Here is a 12614-nt window from a genome sequence, read left to right on the forward strand (position 1 = left end):
CACTGCTTACAGGTTTGGGACAAATTTTAAAGAGTGAACAAACGTCCTCCTGCCTCAGGCATTAAGGATATAGAAACTCATTTTATTTTTTGGCTGCACCTGTGGAAGTTCCTGGGCCAGGGGTGGAACCTACACAACAGTGACCCAAACCTGATGATCAGTGATGATGCCTGATCCTTAACTGCTGGCCACTGGGGAACTCCCAGAAACTCATTACACAGGAATGTTATCAGTTGCCTATTACTGCCTCTAACTACAAGCTAGCACATGCTGAGTGGTTACTCTTTGCCAGCTGGTATCGAGTACTTGTATGTGAATTGCCTTACGCTTTTCAACAATCCTATTCTGTAGTGCTACTATCTCCATTTTTGGAGATGAGAAAACTGTCCCTCACAATGGCTAAACTACTTCCCTAAGGTCACACAGCCAATAGCGAGGGAGCCAGACTAATGAACTCAGGTTGCACTCTCATCCGCAACACATGGTGTTAATGATACCCAACCGACCCGGTTCCCATCTTCCTGGAGCCCAGCCTGGTTGGGACACCAGAGGAGGAAGCATGACATAATGGTGTGATAAATGCTATGATAGCAGAGGACCAGGGTGACAGGGGTCAGGGAGGATTTCCTGAAGGCTGAGCATGCAACACCCAGGTGGGGACAGGGTGGGGTGGGGGCTAGCAGCATTTCAGCATGAGCAGAGCCTGGCCGTCAGAGGCATTCCCTTAGGAGGCAGGGAGGACTGGAATCTCCGTTTTGCAGGTGAGAAGACGGAGCCACAGAGAATGACTTGCCCAAGGTCTTAGGGCCAGTTGGATGCTGAGCCAGGATTCCGATGGCCTGGCATAGGGCTGAGACTCTTCATCTCTATGCTATACATAGGGAGGCAGGATGCAAATGCTTCTCCTTTCTCTGAGGACACTGAGGCTCAGAGAGATTAAGTGATGGGCCCAGGGTCTCAAAGCCAGCAGGCTCCACTGAACTCTCTTACCGCAGGCTCTTCCTCCCCCAGCCACACTGCAGAGGCCTGTAGCTGGCCCACTTCACGTCTTCCTTCCTGATGTCCCCTAAGACCTTTTTACAGTTTTCCGCAGCAAGGCCACTTGAGAGCTCATCTGTTCCTAATTCCACGGGGCCCTGCCACTCAGCCTGCAGGGGGTGTTTGCTCAGTGGGAGGGAGAAAGTGTCTCCTGTTCCTCCACCTCTCCCACCCTCCTCCTTACTCAGCTGTAAAAAGCATTGTGTTCCACACTGAAACGTAAAACAAACTCAAAGAAACCTTCTCTCAACTTGGCTCCAGGGTCTCTCCTACTCTCCCAGCCAAACTCCCGTCTCACCTGGGATGGAATTTTCCAGCTGTTGTGGCTGGGCGCAGAAGGGCAGGAGCCGGGTGGCCAAGCAGATTCCCGGGCCCACCCCCAACCTCCTGAATCAGAAACTGGAGGGCTGGGCCTGGGAATGTCCATCTGCATGTCTCATGGAGAGTAATGACATCCACTAAAGTTGGAGGACCTCGCTGTGGATTTTTTTTTTAATGGTTTCCTTTGCTGTGCACAAGCTTTTGAGTTTAATTAGGTCCCAATGGGAGTTTTGTGTTTGTTTTTATTGACATTATTCTAGGAGGTGGATCAAACAAGATGTTGCTGTGATTTATGTCCAAGAGAGTGTTCTGCCTATGCTTTCCTCCAGGAGTTTTAGAGAATCTGGCCTTTCATTTTGGTCTTTAATCCATTTGAGTTTATTTCTGTGTATGGCGTTATGGCATCACTTATATGTGGAATCTAAAATAATGGCACAGTGAACCTCTCTACAAAACAGAAACAGACTCACAGACTTGGAGGACAAGACTTGTAGTTGTCGAGGGAGGTGGAGGAGGGAGTGGGATGGATGGGGAGTTTGGAGTCAGTCGATGCGAACCATTACATTTAGAATGGATGAGCAATGAGGTCCAGCTGTACAGCACAGGGAACTCTATCCAGTCTCTTGGGATAGAACATGATGGAAGATGGCATGAGAAAAACAACACATGTGTACGTATGACTGGGTCACTGCTGTACAGCAGAAATTGATACATCACTGTAAATCAACTATACTCTAATACAATTAAAAAGTAAAAGCTTGAGGACCACTTCTTAAGATGAACACTCAAGACTCAGCCCCCCCCCCCTTTTTGGCTTTTTTAGGGCCACACCCGCAGCATATGGAAGGAAGTTCCCAGGCTAGGATTCGAACTGGAGCTACAGCTGCCGGCTTACACCACAGCCGATCTGAGTCTCGTCTGAGACCTGCACCACAGCTCACGGCAATGCCAGATCCTTAACCTACTGAGTGAGGCTAGGGATCGAACCCACATGCTCATGGATCCTAGTCGGGTGCGTTAACCACTGAGCCACGAAGGGAACACTCTGAATTGCACTTTCCACTTCCTTCCTGATGGACAGCTTTATATCCTCCGTTATCCCATGGGCACATTTCCCCAGTCTGCAGCCCCTATTTCTCCCTAAGGTGAGACACCTGTGTCCCAGTTGATGCCTATGTAGGTTTTACTGCAGGCTTGTCCCACGAGCATAACAAACTCTTGTCCACAACTTTCTCCTCAAACCAGTTCCTGCCTCTGGAGTTCTCATCGCAGAGACTGGCACCACCACTGCCTAAGAACTCAAGTCATAAACCTGGGCACTGGCCTTGCTTAGTTCTCTGTCTCCCCTGTATCGGTTATCAATTGCTGCATAACAAATGATCCCAATACACACTGGTTAAGATAACAATGGTTTCTTATTGCTTGTGACTCCTGATTTGATCCCAGCTCACTGCGGTTGGTTTCATTCAGGCGGGAGCTGATTAGAAGATCCAAGAATCTCCCTCCCACGTCTGCCTGCATTTCCCCTCCCCACACGGCCTTGCCTCATTCAGTGGTCCAGCCTGAGAGTACCTTTCCATGGCAGTTGGACAGGGCTGAGACCTGGCACAGGGGCACTCTCTCACACTCTGTTGGCCACAGCAAGTCACAGGGCCGCCCAGGTTCAAGGGGTGGGGGAGCAGAAGCCACATCTTGATGGGTGGAGGGGCAGGTATGTTTGGGGTTCGGGTACCCATCGGCACCCAGAGTCAGAAACATTTGGGGCATCTCCCTTTTCATCCAATCAGGTACCAAGTCCTGGGCCTCCCCTCTGGGGGCTGTGGTGGGCTGGCTGCACACATGGCTCAATTCTTCAACCCTTTATCTGTGCCCTTTGCTGTCTGGCTTTTTAAATTAATTTTTTTTTGCTTTTTAGGGCCATACTTATGGCATATAGATGTTCCCGGCCTAGGGGCTGAAACCAATACAGCTGGCAGCCCACGCCACAGCCATGCCAGATCCGAGCCTTGTCTGAGACCTACACCACAGCTCATGGCAACACAGGATCCCCAACCACTGAGCTAGGCCAGGGATCAAACCCGAATCCTCATGGACACTAGCTGGATTCGCTTCTGATGCACCACAACAAGAATTCCTGCTAGATGTGCAGTGCTTCTGGTTCTAGCCCTCGACTGGGGCTCAGGCATGGGGCTTACTTGGCTAATGAGATGTTTGCAAGTGGAAAAACCTTATGCAAGCACCCGCCCTTCTTCCCTCGCTTGCCCTCTGCTGGTGGCTGCGAGGACATCTCCAGCCTGGCCCGCTGAAGCTAAGACACCCAGGGGAGCTGAGCCAGCCCATGGCCCCAGCCAAGGCCATCCCTCACCAGCAACCCCAGACCCACAAGTGCTGCAGAGTCACAGGTGACCGCAGGTGTGTGGGCGAGTCCACGGGAACCGTCCAGCCAGCCGAGGACCCGGCAGCTAAATTAACGCTTCCTGATTTGGGGTGACGTGGACAATGGACACGCCACAGCTTCCTTCGCCCTGACTTTCTTAGCTCAGGCCCTCGTCCTCCCGGACCTGCAGTATTTTCTGTAATAGCCAGGCGACGCTCTGTTGCTAGAACAAACATCCACCAGACAGCAGAGGCTTAAGGCAACAAGGCTTATTTTGTGCCTGCTCCAAATACAGCCTCATGGGCAGGGCCCTGTTCATGGGAGCTCTCAGGGCAGCAGACAGGCGCCACCATCTGATGCTGCTACCGTCTGAACACAAGACTTCAAAGGTGGAGAGTGGAAATTAAATGCTCCTGCTGAGTGAGACGTGACACCTATTTGCTCATTTTCTTTCTCTCTCTCTCTCTTTTTTTTTTTTTTTTTTTTTTTTTTTTTGCTTTTTAGGGCTGCACCCGAGGCATATGGGAGTTCCCGGGCTAGGGGTTGAATTGGAGATACAGCTGTCGGCCTACACCACAGCCACAGAACTTGGGATCCAAGCCGAGTCTGCGACTTACATCACAGCTCACCGCAACGCCGGATCCTAAAGCCACTGAGTGAGGCCAGGGATTGAACCCGCATCCTCATGGATCCTAGTCAGGGTCATTAACTGTTGAGCCATGAAGGGAACTCCCTGATTCTTTTCTTTCTTCTTTCCTTTTTTTTTTTGCCATGCCTGCAGCATGTCTAAGCTCCCCAGCCAGGGATCGAACCCTGGCCGCAACAGTGACCATGCTGGATCCTTAACCCATTGAGCCCATAGGGAACTCCTCTACTCACTTTCCACTGGTGAGACCTAGTCCCACGGTCATACCCAGGAAGGTATATCGAGGGCAGGTGCAGATGCCGGGAGGTGGAGACCCAGACAGTGGGGGACACTGGACTGATAGTGAAATCACTTATACGTGCCATCTAAAATATGGCACAAATGAACCTGTCTACAGAACAGAAACCCTCATAGACACGGAGGGCAGACTTGTGGTTGCCAGGGCGGAGGGAGGAGGGAGTGGGATGGACGGGGCGTTTGATGTTAGCAGATGCGAACCATGACATTTAGAAGGGATGAGCAATGAGGTCCTGCTGCACAGCACGGGGAACTCTATCCAATCTCTTGGGATAGAATATGCTGGAAGATAATATGAGAAAGAGAATGCATCTATGTATATATGACTGGGTCACTATGCTGTACAGCAGAAATTGACACAACACTGTAAATCACCTATGCTCTAATTAAAAAAAAAAAAGTTCTTCCTGTGGTTTCTTTGCCACAGGCCTATTGTTCTTTCCCTTTGCAAATCAGACCGCCTCGCTTGGCTGCTCTTAATCCTTCCATGGCTCCCTATGGCCCACAGGCTCACATCCAAACTTCGCATGGTTTTCAGCGGCCTCCATGATCCATCTTACCCTCCAGCCTCATTTCTTGCCCTGGGCCACGTGGCTGTTGAGCCCTAACCACTGAACATCTGGCATTTCTCTGGGGACCCAAGCCCCTTACTCTGCTCACACAGGTCCTTCTGCCACAACTGCCCTTCCACCCCCCTGCCTGTCCAGCCATGACCCAGTCCCCCACGAGACAGCCCTCAGCAGCATCTTCCCAAAGCTGCTGGCCTGTGGGATCCCCTGATGTTCCTTTCCCAAGTACAACGGGTTCCAAAAGTCTGAGCCCAGGTTTCTCTTTAACTTCCGAAGCATGAATGCCACAAACTTACACACATCAGCTCTTGAAAGCTTACATGTCCTCTCTATCTTTAGTTTGAAACAACAGACCTAAATTGTTTTATTTCCATCCCTCTGATGGAAGATGGCTAGGATGACTAAACAACCTAATTAAAATGTTAAAGTGTGTCATCGTGGATTTAACTAGCTACACTTTTTAATGAGTCTCAAAATAAGTTTGTAAAACTACAGAAGGTAAAAAGATGAGCTCCTGCCAGAGGTTGGGGAGGGGGTAAAGGGGGGGAGGGTGATAAGGCAGAACACAGGGGATCTTAGGCAGTGGATTTGTGACACTCTAATGGTGGTCACTTGACTTTATGCACCTGTCAAATGTCATAGAAGGTACAACATTAAGAGTGAACCCTTGGAGTTCCCTGGTGGCCTAGCAATTAAGGACCTGGCGTTGTCACTGCTGTGGTGCAGGTTTTATGAGTTTCTGGACCAGGGATCAAATAAAATAAAATATATTATACGTGTTATTATAAAATAATATAAAATAAAATATAAAATAATAGAAAATACATAAAGAGTGAATTCTAATGTAAACTATAGACTTGAGCTAATACTACTGTATCAATCTTGTGTCTCCAGTGCTGACACTCAGATCCCACCCATGCAGGATGTAAAGAATTAATAATGGGGCAACAGGGTTGGGGGAACAGATAGGAGCTCCCTGATCCTTCTGCAAGTTTCTTTTTTCCATGCACGTAAAATTAATTCTAAAAGCACAATCTGTTTCTACTTCTGAAATTATCGGGGTTTAAATCTGCATTGGGACGGTTGGCACACAGGGCTTATACTTTGCACAGCAGGGTTTCTCAGCCTGGCTACACGTTGTCATCCACCACCCAGGGTATCTTACCCAGGTCTTCCTCCCCGACATCCATTAAGTCCGAACCTTGTGCGGGGAGCTTGGGCATGTCAAGAGGTCCTGAACCCCATTTTCCAGTGGGTGGGAGGTGCGGGGGTGGGGGTGGTTTTCCATACCAACCAAAAATGCCCCCCACACGAACGGGCTGTCCTAAATCCAAGTTTGACCCTTTGGAGAAAGCAGCAGATTCCAAAGGTTGAGAGCACAGTTCTCCAAGACTGCCCGCCCCTCCACCTCCCACCTGCCCCAGACCCCACTTGCAAGCCTAGGCTGTTACCTGTGCTTCGGACTGACCGGCTATAAATCAGAGGTTCCCATAATTTCCTTTCTCTTTAGATTTGATTAATTTACTAGAACGGGTCACAAAGTCAGAGAAACATTTTACTTACTAGGTAGGCAGATTATCCCAAGAAGCGATAACCCAGGAAGAGCCAGATGGAAGAGACGCAAAGCACGGTGAAAGGGCGACTCCACACCCTCTCCAGGCACACGCTCTCCCCACGCCTGCAAGCTTTCACCAACCTAGAAGCTTCGAAGGCTACCGTCCTTTTTAAGGAGGTTTCATTACCTGCTCAAGATTGATGGTCCGCAGTTGGTTCAACCCAGGACCTCTCCCCTTCCCGGAAGCTGGGGGTGGGGCTGAAAGTTTCAATCCTCCCACCGCATGGTTGGTTTCTTGGCAACCAGCTCCATCCTTGAGCGACGTCACCAGTCACCTAATTAACATAACAAGAAACAGCTTTACTGCTCTCTCCACTGGGGAAGTTCCAAGAATTTTAGGAGCCCCGTTCTAGAAATGGGGACAAAGACCAAATGTATGTTCTTTTTAATTTTAAATCACATCATAGCACGTTTAAAAACCTCTCAGGGTTTCTAGCCCTGGCACTACAGACTTCCGTGGTTGGGATGGGAGATGGGTGAGGGCAGATTACACGGGGGTTTACACTCCTGCTCCGAAGTCGGATGACACGTGTTCAAACCCAGACTCTAATGGGCAGATTAACACTGGGCAGGTTCCTTCATGCCTCCAGCCTTCGCTGGCTCATCTGTAAAATGAGTATAATAAGAGCATTTTGTCCCATGTTGCTCTGGGGATAAAATAATTAATTCATGCAAAGCACTGATCACAGAGCAAAGATCCAACACGTATTTGTGTTTAAGTTCACTTGGTATAGGTGAGAACTGCATAGGTGAGATGTTACACCTTGTTTAGAGATGGGGGAACTGAGGCTTAGACCGGGAAAGTTGCTCTTAATCACAAACAGGTTAGTGGATGAAATAAGACAAGCACCTGGGTCAAAGCATTAGCAATTTAGACGCTGATTTAGCCGGACTAGAACGTCTTAAATACGCTGCAGGTGAAGACCCACCTTTGACAGGCGCGGGAGGCTTCTGCAGTTTTGTATTTCACCACTAGATGGTAGTATCCCCCCACTTATGATGAAAGAAGCCAGGCCCTAGGAAGAAATGTTGAGACTTTCCTACCTTTTCCCTTTGTTCCAGCAAAAATATCTAACAAAGGACTAGGTAACACTGCAGGCCCTTGGCGCATAATTGAGTTGTAAAGTAAGGTTCAGATCCATTGTATATGGAGACGTTTGCTCATGTGCCGGTTAAGGATATAGATTTTTGAAGGCCAGGCGTTTGTGTTCAAACTCTGGTTCCCCATGGACCAGCTTTCAAATCTTTTCTTCTTGTCTCAGTTTCCTCCTCTGCAAAATGGCAATAATAATGTGACCTCCCTCAGAGGGTTATTGTTGGAAGGATTAAATAAGTCAGTATGAGTAAATAATTTGATATGTGTCAAATAAATTTAAAAAATGCCTGGCACGGTGGAGCAGGATATAGGTGTCAGCCATTGGTAGTTTGTCTTACACAGCTTTATGGAGGAATAATTGACAGACCACAGACTGCACGTTTTTAAAGTCTACAGTGGCAAGGCTTCGACTTGTGTAGACACCTGTGACACCATCACACACTCAAGGTCACGAACGCACCTATCATCCCCCGTTTCCTTGTGACCTTTTGCAAGCCTGCCGATGACCCCTCCAGGCCCGTACTACTCTATTTCCTCTCTGTGGATTAGTGTAGATTCTCTAGGATTTTATATAAGTGGACGCATACAGCATGCACTCCTTTTCACCTGGCTTCTTTCAGCATGGTTTTTTCAGGTTCATCCATGTTATTGTGTGTGTGACGTCCACTTCCTCCGGCTGCTGGGTCGTGTGTTCCACAAGGTGATGCCACCACAGCTGGTTAATCCAGTCACCTGTGGTTGGATATTTGGATTCCTTCCAGCTTGTGGATGTTACCAATAAAGCGGCTCTGAGCATCGTTAACACAAGTCTTTGTGAAAACACACACCTTCATTGCTCTGGAGTAAACACCTACAGGTGGGATGGGGGGGACTGCTCTCCAAAGTGGTTTTCCATTCCCACCTGCAGTGTCTGAGGATTTTAGTTGCTCCCTATTCTCACCAACAGCGAGTGTAACCTATCTTTCCGATTTCTGACATTCTAATAGGTGCGTAGCAGCATTGTATTGAGCTCTTAATTTGCAGTTCCTTAGTGAGAAATGATGGTGCCATCCTGTCAGGGGCTCGTGTGCCATCAGCCTATCTTCCTTAAGTGTCTGTTCAAGTTTTAAGCCCATTAAAATTGTTTTTTTAAGTATTGAGTTTTGAGATTACTGTTAATATTCTGGATACAGGTCTTTTACCGGTTATCTGTTTGGCAAATATTTCTGCTAGTCTGTGGCTTGAGAATGAAAATTCTCTTAGGAGGTTGTCTTTGGAAGAGCTGTTCTTCAGAGCTGTGGTTGCCAAGGGGGAGGAGGTGGAGGGAGAGTTGGGAGTTTGGGATTCGCAGATGCCAACTATTACATATGGAATGGATAGATTCCAAGGTCCCACTGTGTAGCTTGGGCAACTATAGCCAACATCCTATAATAAACCATAAGGGAAAAAGAATATGCCAAAGAATGTATAGATGTGTATAACTGAATCACTTTGCTACACAGCAAACATGAACACAACATCGTAAATCAACTATACTTGAATTGTTTTTATTTTTGAATACATTTTAAAAAAGCTGTTCTTAATTTTGATGAGGTCCAAGTATCCATTTCTTGTATGTATTGTTTTAGAAAACATATCTAATATAGTTCGCCAAAAAGCACATGAAAAGATGCCCCATCTCGCTAATTATTAGAGGCAGGATGACAGTGGTAATAAGTCTGGGACTAATTCTGCCCTGATACTGAGGTGAAACCCTCTCTGGCTATTTGATCTGATGCCCCACAGATTAGAGAATCCTCTGCTGTGGTTGGCGGGTGGCGAACTCCCTATCCATCTATCTGTCTAGATATGTCTTTTTAGGGCTGCACCCCTGGCGTATGGAATTCCCAGGCTAGGGGCTGAATCGGAGCTGCAGCTGCCAGCCTACACCCCAGCCACAGCCCCGCCAGATCCCAACCACATCTGCCACCTATACCACAGCTTGCCACATAACCTGATCCTTAACCCACTGAGTGAAGCCAGGGATCAAACATCTTCATGGATCCTAGCTGGTTTCTTAATCCGCTGGGCCACAACAGGAACTCGCTTTTGCTTCTTCAATTAGACCTCGGCTTTTTCAACTGTAAATAGCACAGTGCTATGCAATCTACAGTTGGCTGAATTCGAGGATGCAGAATGGTGGGTGAGGCAGGCCAGCTATAAGTTATACTTGGATTTTCTGCCACATTGAGGGTTGGAGCCCTTAACTCCCACGTTGTTCAGGGTTCAACTGTGTATATAGATCCGTATGGAAGGCTTAATTGTAAAACATCTCCTTCTGGGAGTTCCCTTCGTGACTCAGCGGTTAATGAACCCGACTAGGATCAAAGAGGATTCGGGTTCAGTTCCTGGCCTCTCTCAGTGGGTTAAGAATCCGGCGTGTGAGTTGTGGTGGAGGTCACAAATGTGGCTCGGATGCCGAGTGGCTGTGATGTAGGCCAGCAGCGGCAGCTCCTATTCAGCCCCTAGCCTGGGAACCCATGTGCTGCAGGTGTGGCCCTAAAAAGCAAAGCAAAAAAAAAAAAAAAAAAAAATTAAAAAGTCTCCTTCTGTGCCTCATTTCCACTCCTGTCTCTGCCCAGAGGTAATCACTCTGGCACTGGTTCCTGTGTGTCCTTCTAGAAGTGTTTGTGTGTATACAATTACCTATAAAAAATAAACAAAAAGCCAAAGCAAATGACCTGTATGTCTGTTTAACTGGTACCAGACCGTACACACTGATCTTTGTCTTGCTTTGTATCTCAGAAATGTTTTCATAGTGGCAGATACAGTTCTAGCTTCTTTTTAAGCTGCAGAATACTCCGTAGAATAGGTGGTGTGTATTTTGAGCCATCCTGTCCCTGAGGGCTACTTGGTTCGTTGTGCTTTTTTTCCTGCTACACTCAGTGCAGCAGCAAGGACCTATGCTTTAGCACACGTGTGTGTGTATCTGCAGGGAGCTTTCCAGACACATTCATTGCTGGGTTGTTGGTCCCCAGCCAAGCCACGCCCTTGCCCTAAGCACCAAAAAGATCTTCTGAAATTCAAGGCGGAAAGAAAAAAAAAAAAAAAAGCCGTATTGTAAAATGCAACTTCCGCTTTCGAATGATACAAACTGACACGGACACTGAATTGAAAGCAGCTTCTTTTGAACTTTTCCTGCCTTTCTCCTGTGTGTCCCTGTTGTGCCGGTTTTCTAAGCACTGCTTGGAGCCACCTCCAGCCACAGGTTCTGGCTGCGGGGAAGGCACAGGCGCCCGATTTCTACCTACCTGCAGGGGGCGCCCAAGGAATGCTTGCTGACTTGGTTTAATCCAGGCAGAGATTTTTATCGTTGGTCGGACAGCGCTGCCCGCTGCCCGGGCCATCACCTAAAACAGTCTCCAAGCCTTTCTTCTGCAGACTGACATTAAATTCACAGACTCGGAGTTCCCTGGTGGCTCAGCAGGTTAAGGATCCGGCATTGTCACTGCTGTGGCTCTGGTTACTGCTGTGACGTGGGTTCGATCCCTGGCTCTGGGAACTTCCACATGCCGAGACTGCGGGGGAAAAAAACATCGCAGCGGTGGAGCGGGTTCCTTTGCAGCCTGTGGAAGCTAGCCAGCCATCTCAGCACTGCAGGTGCCAAGCAGAAACATCAAACAGCCAGTGTATGCTGGGCCCAGGGTCTCTAAAGCTTGGGAGGCGGAGCTGGGGTGGAGAATTGGGAGCCCCCGCTCTGGGGGTCAGTCAGGTCTCCCATCCCCCATCTCCCCGGGCCCTCCTCCATCACTTCCCACAGAGATTTCAGAAAGGGAGTGAGTTTTCCACCAGTGGGGTTTGCAAGAGATGGAACAAAAATCTCATTGGGGTGGATGGGGGCTCGCTCAGCAGGGCGGTGCCCTGTGCATGTGACACACAGAGTAGACGATGTTTTTAAACGCCCTCCTCCTCTGCACAGCAATAGTCCCCTTAAGAATTATATCCCTCGTGGGTTTAAGCGTTGATACGATTGACAGATAACCAAGATGACCTTTCAGTCTGAAAGAGACAGTTCCGTAAACGGTTTCATGCCAAAAGCCAAAATGTCCGCTTTCCAAACAAAAAACGTTCCACCTCGCAGGTCACAATCTGCTTCACTATTTCACATTCGAGATACAAATTAAACTCCCAGGGGTCACATGCAAAGGCAGAAGGGAAGGAGCCCATGGGCCGTTTCTTCATTTTCTTATCGTGGCTCGCTTTGGGTTGGGTCTAGTGTCTGGAGGCATAGATACAAAGCACCCCAAGGGCTTGGAGACACAAACTGAACCCATAGAGGGCACCCAACAATTGCTAGCTGTTAGGACCTTACTGTCCAAACAAAAACGTGTGGTCCAGCCTGCGAGTGTGTGCGGGCTGCGAAGCTAGGAGTTCCCTGAATTAACTTCTCTAGATAATATATTTATTTTTAAAAAGAATAAGTAATAAAAACGTGATGGTTTGAATTACATTTTGTTAAAACTCAATAGTAACCAAAACCGAATTCCATAGGGCCCAGCAATTTCACTCTTAGGTATCTCGAAAACTGAAAACCTACATCCATGCAAAAACTTGTACAGAAATGTTCACAGCAGGAGCTCTGTTGTGGCTCAGTAGTAACCTGACCAGTATCCATGAGGATGCGGGTTCAATCCTTG

This window comes from Sus scrofa, chromosome 3 (genome assembly GCF_054392235.1).
Source record: "Sus scrofa isolate SSC_HxYL_T2T_F1_AM1 chromosome 3, Sscrofa_HxYL_maternal_Yorkshire_Landrace_v2.0, whole genome shotgun sequence".
NCBI lineage: Eukaryota > Metazoa > Chordata > Mammalia > Artiodactyla > Suidae > Sus > Sus scrofa.